General features: G+C 41.7%; 1 protein-coding gene across 2 annotated transcripts in view; it reads left to right on the top strand.

Annotated features, from left to right (window-relative positions):
* Positions 1-16,188, top strand: part of CELF2 (CUGBP Elav-like family member 2) — a 518,459-nt gene that overhangs the window by 91,942 nt on the left and 410,329 nt on the right. The gene's annotated exons all lie outside the window — the stretch shown is intronic.

Raw genomic sequence — 16,188 nt, 5'->3', positions numbered from 1 at the left:
GGTAGGTCTAATCATTACTTCCTTTCTGGTGGAGGTTGTAGTGCTTGAGAGAACAGAGGAGGGGCCAAAAAGCCAAACATGGACATCACATTCCATGGTCCTCCTTTCCTCCTGATTGTTTCTTCTTGATTGTTCTCCTCCTAACACTGGCTCCTGAGGGCATCCTGGACAGCATGAGAATGAAACATTCACACATTTTTGCTTTGAAGCGAGGATTAGAATTAACTGCCCTTTAAATACAGCAACAAATTAATCCAGCCCAAATCCCAATGAGAGAGGTCAGTAAAATTCTTCTTATTTCACAGATGCAGGGCATTTCACACAGAGACACAAGAGAGGGTAAATTACTTGCTCAAGGCCACACAGCAAGTTACTGAATGGCTTGGAAGCAATTACACATATAGAAAGATCTTAATTATTTAAGCCCTAAGATGATAGAAGTGTCATGATATCTGAGGCATCCAACAGTTACTCTGCAGTCCAAATGGTTGCCATATCAACTGCCATGAGGTCGGGAGCAACCAGCTTAAGCCCCAGAGTCGGGCTGGAGCAGAATGCAAGATTTATAAGAGTAGAAAGCCGCCACTACATCCTTATAACAAGGCTGCAGGACCTAAAAACGTGGCCTGGCTCTACTGCAGAGGGATCCCAGAGCAAACTGGGTCTAGGAAGGTAAGCACTGAGTGCTATTTATGCTTTCTAGAATCGAAGGTCTTAGACTGGAATGACCATGTTAATGGTAGAGGTGATTGATGAATGTGAGTCCGAACCATAAAGATAATTTTAACAACAACAACAACAAAAAAATGTTTTTGACCTGATTTTCATAGGGCAAAGAAAGTCCTAGTGATAGATTTTTTTTCGTTTGGGACCAAAAAGAATTGGAGGTAATCTCAGAAGTTTACGTCTTTGGGCCAGAGGCCAAAACTTGCAGCTCAAGGAGAACGTATAATGTGAGCTTTAAAGTGAATTATAAAAAGCCAAATAGAATAAAATTTGGGTCTGAGTATAAGAGTTGGTAACATGTTACTGGATTTCCTGAGATGAATCGTCCGACCAGTTCAGTAGCACCAACATGATGGCTTTAATGTAATGTGTAAAATTGCTAAGCTTTGATATTGTAAGTAGCCTGACCACACGGGGAGATTCTAAGAGTAACTTGATTTTGCTGGTATTGTTCTAAAGTGAATCCTCTTTATCAAAGCCACAGATACATGAGGCAGTTTAAGAGAGAGTGTGAAAATTCCTCTAGCATAGAGACCTCACAGCTACTGGTTTGTATCATTGACAATCAATCATACCAACGGGTCTGGGTTATAGGCAGTTCGTTATGAAAGCCTGTCTGAATTTAGGAAAGCCAGGGTTAACTAGAAAGAGTAATTTACTGTGATTATAAAATGTGCTGCCTGAAAAATGAATCTGTAGTAAAGACAGGCAGCCTGTCAGGCACAATGTTTTTAAATGGCACTACATCGGTTCCCAAACTCATTCTGCATGGTACCCCGTGGCGAATCCTCTTATCTGACTCTCTGGTGAATCCACTCTGATGATGGGTCGTCTGGAAATCTAATATGATCCCATACTCTCTTTATAAACTGAAAAATGTCCATTGAGAAACCCAAAGCTGTATTAAAAAAAAAAAAAACCCAGATACCTGGGTGGCTCAGTGGTTGAGCACCTGCCTTTGGCTCAGGGCATGATCCCGGGGTCCTGGGATCGAGTCCCACATCAGGCTCCCCACAAGGAGCCTGCTTCTCCCTCTGCCTATGTCCGTGCCTTTTTCTCCGTGTGTGTCTCTCATGAATAAGTAAATAAAACCTTTAAAAAAAATTTCCCCTACATTGCTCACACCTGTAGTCTCTCGGCAATATTGTGAAGTAGAAGTACCTAATAATAGCTAACATCTAATTGAGAATCAAATGCTAGTTGCTACACGCCTGGCGCTGTGGTGGGTGTGCTGATGTCTGATAGGACATTAAATCTTCACAGGAGTCTAGATTTAGCCACGTTTTATAGACAAGGACACAGATACACAAGGGAGGAAACCTGTTCAAGGTCACATGCTTACAGGGGACAGAACCAAGATTTGAACCCAGGTGTTCAGACTTCATTATTATTGTGCCACCTCTGATGTCCTTCATGGACCTACCCTGCAAAGCTGTTTTCTGAAGGAAGAGTATCAGTCATCTTGATATGAATTTGACAGTATTACCTACCCAACAAATTTTAATCTTAACTATAATTACAAAATTGGAAGTTTACTTTCCAACTCAAGAAAAAGGCAGCTGGGGGATTTCTCCTGACCAAGGTGGAGTAACAGGCACCGGACTTGCATTCTTGTCTGATGAAACAATAAGAAAAAGTAACACTATATATTTTGTAAGTTAGAGTTAAAAATTCAATATATTTTTGAAGAAAAAAACACACACAACAGTTTGCAAGACGCTGGACACCAAATGATGAAGGATAGTGATCCTTAAGAAACAAGAGACAGATGAGATGAGCTCTAAGTTGCCCCAGCTTTCTGTCTTGAGAGAATTTCCAGGCCATGACCAGAGCATGGGGGAAGGAGAGCAGAGCTGGTGGACTCGTCGAGTTGAGAACACAAAGCTGAGAGTCTCAGCAGACTGACATGGCCAGGGTTCACATGAGTCCTGGACAACAGAGAGCTAGCTACGTAGGGAAAAAATTCCAGACGTCTCCAGAAGGTCCCTCTGGAGTACTCATCTGAGTCCTGGTCAGCTTACGAATGTGAAGAAACTACTAGAGGCTGGGGGAAGAGCCATCTGCAAGGATCAGAAGTTACAGTGTCTGGCACTCGCCGAGGGTTGAGAATAGTGCCTGTTGCCATCAGCCTCTAGAGGAAGACCTTTCTCTTGAGGAAGACCTCAAGATTTGCAGGGTAGTGGGTCCAGGACATGGAAGGATCTTGTCTTAATAAAGGGACATGATAAGCCATGAATCGAGCAAGACCCTGCCTGTAAGAAATGAGCTGCCAATGTCAGTATATAAAGAGGCTAAAAGTAAAAGGACGAGAAGGGTACACCATGTATACTGGGTTGTGAACAGTGCTCACCTCCCCCAAATTCACATCCACCCGGAATCTTCTGTATCTTATGTGAGAATAGGGTCTCTGCAAATGTCATTGGGGAAGATGAGAGCATACTGGGAGAGGGTGGCTCCTAAATCCAATCTGACTGGTGTCCTAATAAGAAGAGAGAGGAGACAGGGAAATGGAGACACAGGGAATAAGACATATGATGACAGAGACTGGAATGATGTTGCTGTGAGCCAAGGAATGCCAAAGATTGGCGACAACAGCCAGCAGCTAGGAGGAGGCAAGAGGTTCTCCCCTAGAGCCGTCAGAGGGAGCACAGCCCTGCCAACACCTTGACCTCAGACTTCTGGCCTCCAGAACTGTGAGGAAACACGTTTCCATTGCTTTCATCCCACCCAGTCTCTGGTAATTAGTTACGGCAGTCCTAAGAAAGTAATAGATATTTTGGTACCGGTAATGGAGTGCTATTATAACTAATGTGGAAGTGGCTTTGGAATTAGATAATGAGTAGAAGCTGGAAGAATTTGGAGGTGCCTGATTAAAAAAAAAAAAAGTTTAGATTGCCTGGAAGAGACTGTTGGTATATATCTGGACAGTAAAGGTGATTCTGGTGAAGGCTTACGAGGCCATGGTGGAGAAAGCTTCTGTCACAGAGAGCGCATGTAGGGTCGTCGCCATGAACATTCAGGCACTCCCTGTGAGGCCTCAGGACAGACAAGTTCTCGGATGCCAGGGGGAAAGCAATCCTTGTCATGAAGTGACAGAAAGCTTGGTTGCATTGCATCATCATGCTTGGTAGAAAGTAAAACTTAGAAGCAAGGAACCTGGGTGTTTAGCTGAGGAGACTTCCAGCAAATTGTGGAAAGTGTGGCCTGGCTTCTCCCTGTGGCTTATAGTGAAATGAGAGAAGGAAAAAATAAATTGGGAGAGAAACTGTTAGACAGAAAGAAGCAGAACTTGATGCTTTGGGAAATTATCAGGCTATCCAGAGTGTGCTCTGGAAACAACGCCAGGGGTGTGGCCGCACAGACCTTTGCTGGAGAGATCAGCCGTGTGACTCATGGGTTCAAGCAATCCCCTCAGTGGAAGCCAGGAATAGAGTAGGGCTATGCGGGAAGGATCTGTAGAAAACCCTCCTGTGTAACGTGTGGATCCCCAGGACACACCCAGAAGACCAGCAAGGTTTTTGAGAGCATTATATCTGCAAAAACACTTCTAGTTTGGACAGAACGAGACAAAGGGTGAAAAGGCAGAAGGCGGTCCAATTTGGGGGATTCTAGGAGCAGGAAAGGGCTGATGGAACCACTCAGCTACAAACATGCTCTACTTTTCAATAAGATGGAAGAATGGCTCTGAGGTCGGAGCTGCAGATGGAGAGGTCAGAGAGGCCACCCCAGGGGAGGGGCTCTAGGGTCTTCTGTGGTCTCAGAGGCAGGGCTTGATGGGAACTCTGCCAACCCAGAGACCAGGAGCTGGCTCCACTGTGGTGAACCCAGAAGATGGATAGAGCCTCAAAGAAGTAGTCTCAGGCTCTGAAACCTAGGGGAACTTGCCCTGCTGGGTTGTAAACCTATTAAGACCAATGGCTCCTTTATTCTTTCAATTTTCTCTCTCTCTCTCTCCCTCCCTCCTTCTCTCACTCCTCCTATCCCCTTCTGCTCCTCTTCCCTGCCCCCCCCTTCGGGAATGGAAGTGTCTATCTTATGTCTGCCCACAATTGTACTTTGGAAGCAGATGACTTTTTTCAAGCATCATCTGTCCACACATGGACAGGGATTTTTCCAGGATGTACCATACCCACAGTCTCACCCATCCTTAATTTAAATATTTGATGCAATAATAGTTGGACCTTTTTTGAAGTGACGATATTTAGATGAGATCTTGCGTTTAAAGTTGACGCTGTGGGGGGGGGGCGCTAAATGGGAGATGGGGATTAAGGCGGGTACTTGTGATGAGTACTGAGTGTGATATGTAAGTGATGAATCACTAAGTTCTATTCCTGAAACTAATATTACACTATATGTTAACTAGAATTTAAGTAAAAACTTGAAACAAATAAAAAGTTAAGACTAGAATGGGTTAAAACCTTGGCGAATGTTGAGATGAAGTGAATATATTTTGTATGTTGTATGAATGTGAATTTGGGGGGTCTAGACAGCAGACTGGACTGGGTTGAGTAGTGTCCTTCCAAAATCATGTCTACTCAGATTCTCAGGATGTGGAAATAAGGTTTTTGCAGATATAACGAGGTTAGAGAACATTCTAGATTAATGTGAGCCCTAAATCCGATATGGCAGTTGTCTTGTAAAAAGAAAAGAGGAGACAAAGAGACATAGACCATAGACACATGGAGGGGAGATGGACATGTGACAGTAGAGGCAGAGGTATACCAAAGATTGTTGGCAGCTAATAGAAGCTGGAAAAGGCAAGGAGTGTTCTTTCCTGGAGTCTTCAGAGACAGCATGGCCCTGCTGACATCTTGATTTTGAACAGTTAGCCTCCAGAAGAAATGAACACATCATGGTAACATTAATCAAAAGAAAGTTGGAATGGCTCTGTTAGTAGTGATAAAGTAGATTTCAGAGCAAAGAATATTACAGAGATAAAGAGGGTCATTTGGTAATAATAAAGGGGTCAGTTCATCAGTGTATCCAGAGGATATAGAAGTCCTAGACTTCTATCCATTTAACAGCAAAGATTCAAAATACATGAAGCACAAACTGATAGAGGAGCAAACAATCCCACAATAGAGATTTTAACACTCCTCTCTCAATCATTGATGGAACACGTAGACAGGCAATCAGTAAGAGCGTAAAAGATTTGAACAACACTTGAACTAAATTGACCTAATCGACATTTATAGAACATTACACACAACAACAGAATTCATATTCGTTTCGAGAGCATATGGAACATTTAACAAAATAGACCACATTCTGGCCCATGAAACAAGTCTCATTGAGTCTAAGAGTATTCAAATGGCGCAGAGTACACACTTTGACACAACAGAATTGGATTAGAAATCGATAACAGAAAAATCTCTAAAGATTTGAAGCTAAAACAACATACTTGTAAAGAATCCATGTATCAAGTAAATCACGTGGAAAATTAGTAAATATTTTGAGCTGACTAAACTGTATGTGTGCGATGTCACTAAAGCAGTTTTATGGGGGACTTTTAAACCCCTATATTAGAAATAAAGAAAAGTCCCAAATCGGTGATTTCAATTTCCACGTTAAGAAACTACAAAGAGAAAAGCTAATTAAGCACAAAAGATATAGAAGAAAGGAAACAATAAAGATGAGAGTGGAATAGAAAACACAAAAACAACAGAGAAAGTTAATGACACCAAGTGCCAATTCTTTGAGAAAATTGATAAAATGGCTAAAACCTCCATCCAGACCAATTAGGGTGGAGAACATCACTTATTAATAGAAAAAAAATATGAACCATGTGACATCATTAAAGATTATTCAACTATTTACAAGGATAGTAAGAGATAATATGAACAACTTTATACCAATAAATTCAAAACTTAGATTAGGGGTCATTACGCTTTTTCTGTAAAGGGCCAGAAAGTAAAAATTTTAAGCTTTGAAGACCACATCTGGCCTATGTCACATACTTTTTTTTTCAATTAAAACAATTTTTTAAAAAACACACTCTTAGGTTATAGGCTATGGACCAACTGCTGACTTAAAGTGAATACCTTCCTTGAAAGACAAATTACTCAAGAAGAAATAAAATACCTGAATAGCCCTGTATCTAATAAGAAATTGAATCTGTAGTTATACACATTCTCACAGAGAAAACCCCAGACCCAGAGAGGTTTATTGGTAAATTCTACCAAATATTTCAGGTAAAAATAATACAATTCTACACAGACTCTTCCAGAAAATCGAAAAAGGGATTCTTCCCAATTCAATCTATGAGAACAACGTTACCCTGTTCCCCAAACCAGACAAAGATGCTACAAGAAAATTACAGATCAATATCTATGTGAGTATAGGTGCAAAAATCCTACACAACGTTTTAGCAAATTGAATCCACAACACATGAAAAGGAAAATTCGTGACGGCCGTGGAGGTTTTATGGAAGGAATGCAACATTTGAAAATCAATTACTATTAATTCACCGTATTAACAAACTGAAAGAGAACAACCATGGGATCATCTAATAGATGCAGAAAAGGATTTGACAGAAATGAACATCCATTCCTGAAAAAAAAAAAAAAAAATCTCAGCAAAATGGGGACAGGAACTTCCTCAATCTCATATGAAAAATTCACTGCTGTTGTCAACTTCATAGTAAAAGACTTAACAGTTTGTATCTGAGATCAAGGACAAGACAGCGTCTGCCTCTCCACTTTCATTCAGCATTATCCTGGTTCTAGCCAGTGGAAGCAGCAAGATCACACTAGCAAGGTGCAAAGTGAAAGACATCAGTACTGCAAAAGAAGTGGGACATCTAGTCAAAACCAACATGATAGCCTATTTTAAAAATTCTACAGAATTTACAAAAAAGCTCTTATCACTAATAAATAAGCTCAGCAAATTGGCAGGATATAAGATCTATATATAATAGAAAATTGTATTTCTATTTACTACCATTTATGACACCATTGAAAATATTAAGTGCTTCGGAAGAAATCTGACAACAGACAAAAATCTGTGTACTGAAAACCACAAAATTGGGGGAAATTAGAGAAGACCTAAATAAATAGAGAGGACACTGATTCATGGTTCGGAAGACTCACGGTTGTTAAAGATGTCAATCCTCCCTGAATGGATCTATAGATTTAGTATAATATCCATCAATATCCCAGCAGGCTTTTCTTGTAGAAATTGACAAAAATTCAGGGGAAATGCAAAGGACCTAAAAAATAGGTTTGAAAAGGAAGAACAAAGTTGGAAATCTAACACTATTAGCAAGCTGCAGTAATCAAACCAGTGTGATTCAAATACAGAATTAGACAAGCGATAGAGAATAGAGAACCAAGAAAGAGACTTACACATACATGGACACCTGATTTATAACGAGGGTGCAAAGGGGAAATGATAGGTGGTTCAACATGTGGTGCTGTACCAACTAGACATCCACACACAATAAACAGACTCTGTGCCATATAAAAAAAATGAACCCCAAATGTCACAGGACTACATACAAAACTTAAAACTAAAAACTTCTAGGAGGAAACATTGGAGAAACTCTTTGTGACTTTGGATAGGCAAAGATGCTTAGCTACATCTCTAAAAAGAATAATCCTAAAGTTGGTAAATTGGACTTCATTTTGTAGAAAGTCTTCTTTTTTTGAGAGAAACCATTGAGAGAATAAAAAGACAAGTCACAGACAAGGAGAAAAATTTGTAAATTATAGATACGATAACTCTGGAAGCTCAACAATAAGAAAAAAAATCCAGTATTTTAAATATTGAGTAAAAGATTTGAACAAGCGTGTCTCCAGAGAAGATGTGTAGATGTCAAGTAAGCACATGAAAAGAGTGTCGACATTATTAGTTATTAGGGAAATCTAAATTAAATCTACAGTGAACTACCAGCAAGCACCTATTAGAATAAGTTTTTAAAAAATATTTATTTGAGAGAGAGCACAAGTGAGGAAGAGGGGCAAAGGGAGAGGGAGAAGCAGACTCCTCACTGAGCAAGGAGCCCCCCACAGGGCTCGTTCCCAGGACCCTGGGATCATGACCTGAGCTAGAGGCAGGTGATTGACTGAGCCATCCAGGCACCCCTAAAATAAATGTGTTTCAAAAGACTGATCATGCCAGATCATGGTGAGAGGAAAAATACCGGACCTGTCATATGCTCTTGTACCCTAACGGTGAGAATGTCAAATACTCCAGTCACTGCAGAAAAAGTTGGGTGATTTCCTTAAAAGTTAAATATACACCTACCACATGATGTAGCCATTCTACTCCTAGGTATTTACCCAAGAGAAGGGAAACCACACAACGTCTATACAAAGATGTGTGCGTGAATGTTTATAGCAGCTTTATTTGCAATAGTCAAAAGATGGAAACAACCCACATGACCACCTAGAAGAGATTGGATAAACAAACCATGGTGCGTTCATACAATGGAATGGCACTTAGCAATCCAAAGAGTGAACTATCCATACAGGCTACAACATGCGTGAATCTCAAAATGATTATGTAAAAGCAGCCAGACCCAAAGAAAGGAATGCTATGTGATTCTATTTATATAAAAGTCTAAGAAATGCAAATGAAGTGGAGAGAAAGCAGAGCATTGGTGATTTGGGAATGGGGGGGCTGGGAGGAAGGGAATTCAGTGGGGCAGAAAAACACTTGTGGTGGATGAGTGTGTTCCTTAACTTGATTGTGGCAATAATTCCATGAGTGTGTATGTCTGTTGAATTTTATCAAATCCTATATTGTAAGTATATTGCTTCCTGTATATTAGTTATACCTTAGGAAAGCAAAGAAGAACTCTTCCTTTTTTTTTTTTTTTTTTTGATTTTATGTATTTATTCGTGAGAGACACAGAAAGAGAGGCAGAGACACAGGCAGAGGGAGAAGCAGGATCCCTGCGGGGAGCCCGATGTGGGACTCGATCCTGGGACTCGATCCTGGGACTCGATCCTGGGACTCCCAGGTCACTCCCTGGGCCAGAGGCAGATGCTCAACCACTGAGCCACTCAGGCGTCCTGAAGAGGAACTCTTCCTAAGGAAGGAAGAGGAGCAGAAAGGGAAAGAAGAAAAGAGGGAAGGGAAGGAGGGAGGGAAAGTCAAGGAAGGAAGGACATTTCAACTTTCAGAGAAGTGCTCTGGGAGGTTAGGTTAGTGAAAGGAAAGTGAAAATTTCCTTAAGGCTCCCCAAATACCATTTCCTAATCTGAGTAAGGCTGGCCCCGACTACACATGTGAAGCTAAGTGACATTTTGCACTGGAATGTTTGCTCAGGTGCTTCTAGTCACATTTACTTTTTGCAGCCACTCTGTGATATTTTTGAAACGTCAGGGTCCCACCAGTCCACCATCTCCGAGAAATCCTACCTTCCTACTCCCAGGATGTTAGATGAAAAAGTGAATGACTACATATAGAACGTAGACCACAATTGAGGTGTTAAGACTCATTTTTTTGAATTATTATTAGCAGAAATACCTCCTTCCTTAACCTTTACCTCAGAGAATTCTCTTAATCATAAAACTTTCCAATAAGCAAAATGATTTACGAAAATACTAATTTTAAAACAAGCTGAGAGATTGATCACATTCCTTACCAAAATAGGGTCCCCAGAGGGCCCCTTGAAATAGCAAAGTTTCTTGAGGGCATCTACACTTGATTCAATACGTTAAAAATTGGCTTTTGCACACATTTCAGGAATCTGTCTTCATACTCTTAAACCAGGCTGAGCACATGAATGAGTTTGTTAAAAGGCAGCTCTTTCTTTGGATGGGCTTCGCTGGACGTGTATGTCCACCCTGTAGCCCCCCAACCCCCTCCCGGCAGCCTTTGGTGGAACGCGGAAGGTGACAGAGAACTAGGCCTCATGAGCTGCTGAGCCTTCTTGCAGAGGGCCTTCTAGTGCCTCTAGCAGATGGGAGGCCCACTGTGCAGCCGTGCTGTAGATCCCAGATCTGTGCACACCTGGGCACCGTGAGCACCCTGCTGAGAGTGGGGCTGGCCTTGGCCCAGCCATGGGTGCAGGAAGTCTCCCTTCCACAGCAGGCAGGTGTCACAAGTGGGAGGCAGGTAGCACGCACGGAGCATGATGTGTGCCCACAGGTCCACCTCAGACCCCAGCCTGTGGCCTTCCCAGGGAGTAGGGACAGAAGGCCAGTGTCCAGCTTTTGCCACCTCTCAGCAGATGCTGCAATCAGCCTGTGCACCGCCATGGTGCACACCTCTCTCCAGAGAGCTGAAAGCCCTGCTGCGGCCCTGGAAATGCCACCTCATTCACTGGGCCTTCAGGCCAGCTGGGCAGCCCTTTAAAAAAAAATTGCATTTGTAAGACTGAACTATGCCCACTGCTCTCCTTTCTGCAGAGACTACCACTTATCAGATCTCCTCCAGGCCCGTTTCTATGCATTTCCATACTCACATATACTCATGGAACTTTTGTTCTGTGTTTGTTTTTTACATCAATAGCATAAAACCCACCTATGTTCTGCAACTTAATCTTTTTTATAATTGAGCATGCCTTGGAATTCTATCCATTTCAGAACACAGAAAGCTATTTCATTCTCTCTAACCGCTCCGTGCATATTCCACAGTGGGGATATCGCACGGCGTGGCCGGTACCTTATTTGTGAGCATTTAGACAATATCAGCTACAGACAGAGCTATAATGAATGGCCATGTTGATGCCTTCATCTGCATTTTGGGCAACGATGGATATCCAGAAGTAGGTGAAGTTAACCCTTAACCCTAGACCTGACCCATTGGATACCCCTTTCATGGTGCCTGGTACATATAGACCCTTTTCATAGAAAGTACGTCTGAGAACCACTAAGATAAAAGCCTATAGATGTATAAGTAAAGTTGGGATTGAACCCTTTTTCTTAGATCCCTGTTTCTCTCATGGGGGCCATTAAGTTGCTATATGGATTCTTCACCCCCTCACCCCACACTCTCAGGTTATCATCCTACTTTTGGTGTCTTTTGACTGTAATTTACCGTGTGTGCTTTTGTTTTCTTGTTTTAACTGTTTATTTTAGAGTGGGACAGGCCTGGGTTCAAATTTACTTCTCTGAGACTCAGTTTCCTTATCTAAAAAAAATGGGCATATTAATAACAAACAGTTGTGGAGAATGAGAGAGCGTTATGTGAAGTGCTAAGCAAAGCACTCAAAGCATAGTACGTATGTAGTAATTGCTGGCTGTTAAGGAATAAATTATAAGCTTTATGATATAAATTGCATCCAAATCTATTTCAGTATTTTGAATATTGAGAGTATCTTTAACAGGAGCAATTCTCAGCATCTTGGATACTAATGGTCTGTCTTCTGCATGTGATTATACTCACCCACCCCACACACTACTCCACGTGCCTGTTTTAGGCTTATATTAATTGCCTTTAAGATTTTTAAGATTCTGTCTATGTGGAGCACCTGGGTGGCTCAGTGGTTGAGTGTCTGCTTTGGCTCAGGTCATGATCCCAAGGTCCTGGGACGAAGTCCCACATCAGGCTCCTCGCAAGGCACCTGCTTCTCTTTCTGCCTGTGTCTCTGCCTCTCTCTCTGTCTCAAATAAATAAATAAATAAATAAATAAATAAATAAATAAATAAAATCTTTAAAAAAAATTCTATGTTCCAGTGAAAAGGACCTTAAAAGATCATCCATTCCAATCCCCCATTTCCAGGTGTGCAGACTTTGTCTAATAGTGACTTTCCCAGGACTGCTAATTCAACCAGATAAGCGGTGAAAATATCCTTAATTTCCAGAGTTGTATTACCTAATTTTCTTCTATCTATAAAGTCATTCAGGTGATTAATTTTCAATTATCCCCAACATAAATGGGAAAGACCTGAAAAAAAAAAAATAGCCCTCTCCATTGATCCAACATGTTAGTGAGCACTTTCTTCATGGCCTCTCTCTGATTCGAGTGCTGGTGACAGAGAAGGACAAGAGATCATCCTTGCCCTCATGGACCTTCCAGTCTAGCAGGGGGGGACAGTGACCTGGTAGAGATGAATTGGAGTCCAAATTTATGAAGAGGTAGCATTTCACTGATCCTGATGAGGCCCTGATCCCATTCCACTGATGCCGACCATGTGCTTCGTGAGTTACTAAACCAAGGGACAGGTCTGTCACAATCCAGGGACTTCATTTTGACACTGCATAAATATGCAATAAATAAGAGACAGCGTTCTGCAATATAGAACTAGAAAATACCTCTAACACAAGCAATTTTTTTTCCAAAAATCTTGAACCAAAAAACACACACTACAAATGTAGCATTTTTTTCTTAAAGGACACACACATGTGCGCATGCGCATGTGTGCATGCATGAGCATCCACACACACAGAGACAACTAAAAGGGAAAATTCTTTTACGGCTTGCAGCAGGCCCCAGAGATTTAAATACTGAAACCTCCAATTTGTACCAATAATTCATATACAGCTATATGGGGTGAAAAAGGTTAATGATGGAATTTTTTTAAAAGTATGTTCCATTGACTATAAATGGCAGATCTGACAGTTAAAATGAAAATTGTTCCAGAAGAAACTTTAGTCAAACTAATTATTTGAGACGTTATAAGGATGTATAATTATATTCTTCACCTTTTTTAAAAAAAAGTTTTATTACAAATGTGCTTTTAAAGAACAAGTAGAAATAAAAGCTGTAATTGTTCTTAATTATAGCTAACTGTAATTGCACTCAATTGCAATATGCTGAATATCACCAGTGGCTAAAGAAATCCTGGCATACAGACAGTGCACCCACATTCATGAGATGAGGTATAGTTTTATGAATATTCTGTTATCTATAATTTAGCTCTTTTGCTGTTGATTCCATTTCTGTTGGGTTTATTTTATTTTTATTTTATTTTTAGTGATTGTAGAGATATAATTGTCATCTGTGAGTGTGTTGAAGGTTGGAGATTTCATCTGGGATTGGTTCAAAATCCTTATTGCCACGAAAAAGGCACATTGGCGATTGTTAAAGGAGAGATTTGGACATGCCCCACTGTGGCTGAATAGATTTGAATTTTCAGAGGTAGTGATGAATACCACATTGAATTTACCCAGCAGAGCCCAAGACGCAACCAGGAAAATAAGAAGGATCTAAAGTAGCATTAACTGCCCCTCTGTGGATAGTGCTGGAGTCGTGTTGTTTTGGATGGGTAAATTTAAGAAGGTGAAAGGGTCCCCTGGATGAGAACCTTCATCTCGCCCCTCCCTCTCTGTGCCCAGAGCGCAGATTGAATTCTGTGTTTCTGCCCAGACCTCCGATGTCCGTGCCAACCTTTTATAGTGAGAAGGGCTGGGCTCCCTGACTTGGCTGTTTTATCACAAATTCTGGAACCCCTTGGATCCCCACTTGACTTGTCTACGAGGTGAGGGGTAATAGTGCGATCCTGTTCCTCACTGAGGACTGTATAAATGGGTGGATTAAAAACAAATAAATACACTGTTGGAGAGAAGAAGTGAGGTCTTTAGCTTCAGCATTTTATTATGTGTTTGTGGCCACTGTACTGGACAGTGAAAAAACAAAAACAAAAAAAAAAGATTTCCCCAAATCACATCAGTGCAATATTTATAATTTTCCCATTTCCATGGATGCCTCTTACGAGTTTTTTTGTTTTTTTAACCCTATAGCCAGAGTCAGCTTTGACAGAATTTCTGGGTTTTGTCTTTTTTTTTTTTTTCATTAAAAAAAGGAGGAGGAAGGGGCTCAATGCAATGGCCTGAGCCCCATTGCCATCTGCAGGGTGGAGGCCCGATCCATCGACCTGGAAGCCCTTTGAAGGCATGTTCGCTGGTTAGAGGTCATGGTTGTGTTACACGCCAAATAGGAGTGTCTCTGTCTCTTACTTGGGGTGGGGACATGGGGCGGAAACCAACAAGGACACGAGTCCTGAGTCCAGCTTGTGTTCCTCCGAGCCCCCCTCCTCCACTCCAGGAGCCAGCCTGGAGGCAGGTGGTGGCACAAGGGGGGGAGGAGGTAATCGGACTCTTCGCCAGATTCAAACAGACCAGGACTCAGGAGGTGATGCAACCATCTCTCCACTTTTTCACTCCATCGCCTCATCCCGCATAGAGTTTGACTGTGGCTGTCACAAGCCACCCCCTTCTCCCTCTTCCTTCCTGCCCCATGTCCCCCGTGTGTCTCCGGCTCTCTGCCCCCTTCCCCCAGGCCAGAGCCTGTGTCTGGAAGGTACGCAGTGTCCTGCAGGTCCTCACATCCATTTCAACTGGGCAGTGGCTCTTGCATTTTCAATTCTTCGAAAGGGCAGCTTCTGTAAGACAAAATATCCTTCCTCTTGCCAAAGTCTGGTTCATCAGTCCAGACTCTAGCGTTGCTATGCTGATGAAGTCTCTCTGGATCTGTTATTCCCAGACACCTCTCTGAAGGGGATCATCAGGGGATGGGAGCACATAAAATCTCATCCTGCCACTTACAAGCAGGCGTTGCTTTGCGGAAGCCTTTGCAGGGAGCCTTCCACATGACACGGTCAACCCTCTGGGGGAGGGGGGTCTATGTGTATTTATTCCCTGCTCAATCCCTATACGTAGAAACCAGCACACAGTAGGAGCTGTAGACATGTATTGGTTGAACAAATTAATAAATACGTGCTAATAGTATATGGTAAGGACTTGGTACCATACTTATCAGTTGATGGATTAGGCCATTAGTCAAACATTACAATGCAGGCTGGTATTTGCAAATCCCTCTTTGATCCAGAAATTATCAGGAGTGGGGATGATTTTCTCTCATTAAGAGGACTTATTGGTCATATTACATCCCTAGGAGCTAATAGAAAAATTAAGCATCATTGCAAAATGGGCCTCCTTTCAGACTGATTTATCAAAGAAGAAAATTATTTTTGATTAACAATTTTTTGGCATATTTTCCCTTAAACCCACTTATGAATTGCAGTAAAGCTTAGAACCCAATAATCTAGCAGTATTAAATGCAGAGACCTTTTAGTAATCTGATACCCCTTCAACCCTGGCAGAAGCATAGAATTTGAAGAAAATATACCTCTTTCTTTTTTTGTCATTGGTTAGGTTTGGGGTTTTTTTTTTTTTTTTGGTTTTGTTTTGGAGGGATGTCATTTTGTTAACAAAGCTTTTAAGCACACACACGTGCACACAGCCTTGCATGTACGTTGTCTGGTTTTGCGTTTTGTTTTGTTTTTTCTTTTCCTTTCTGCCTCTGAGAGTACAAGTTGGTAAGTGAAACATAATGTGCCATTTGTAGGCTCTGGGACCATCCTCCAGGGCTGGTTACACTTGCTATTGCTAAAGTCTAAATAAGCACGTTTTAAGGAGCAGGTCTTCTTACCCATGGCCGATTGGGGTCCTTCCTGGGTACATTATTTAACCGAGGTGGACTCAGGAGCATCGAGGAGGAAGACTAACAGGTATACCCAGGGGTGTGTGCAGATGTGGTTCCCTCTGGAAGGCCACCCGCGATGTCGAGGA

Source organism: Vulpes lagopus, chromosome 8 (assembly GCF_018345385.1).
Source record: "Vulpes lagopus strain Blue_001 chromosome 8, ASM1834538v1, whole genome shotgun sequence".
In the NCBI taxonomy this organism is placed as follows: domain Eukaryota; kingdom Metazoa; phylum Chordata; class Mammalia; order Carnivora; family Canidae; genus Vulpes; species Vulpes lagopus.
This window is presented reverse-complemented; position numbering and strand designations above follow the sequence as displayed.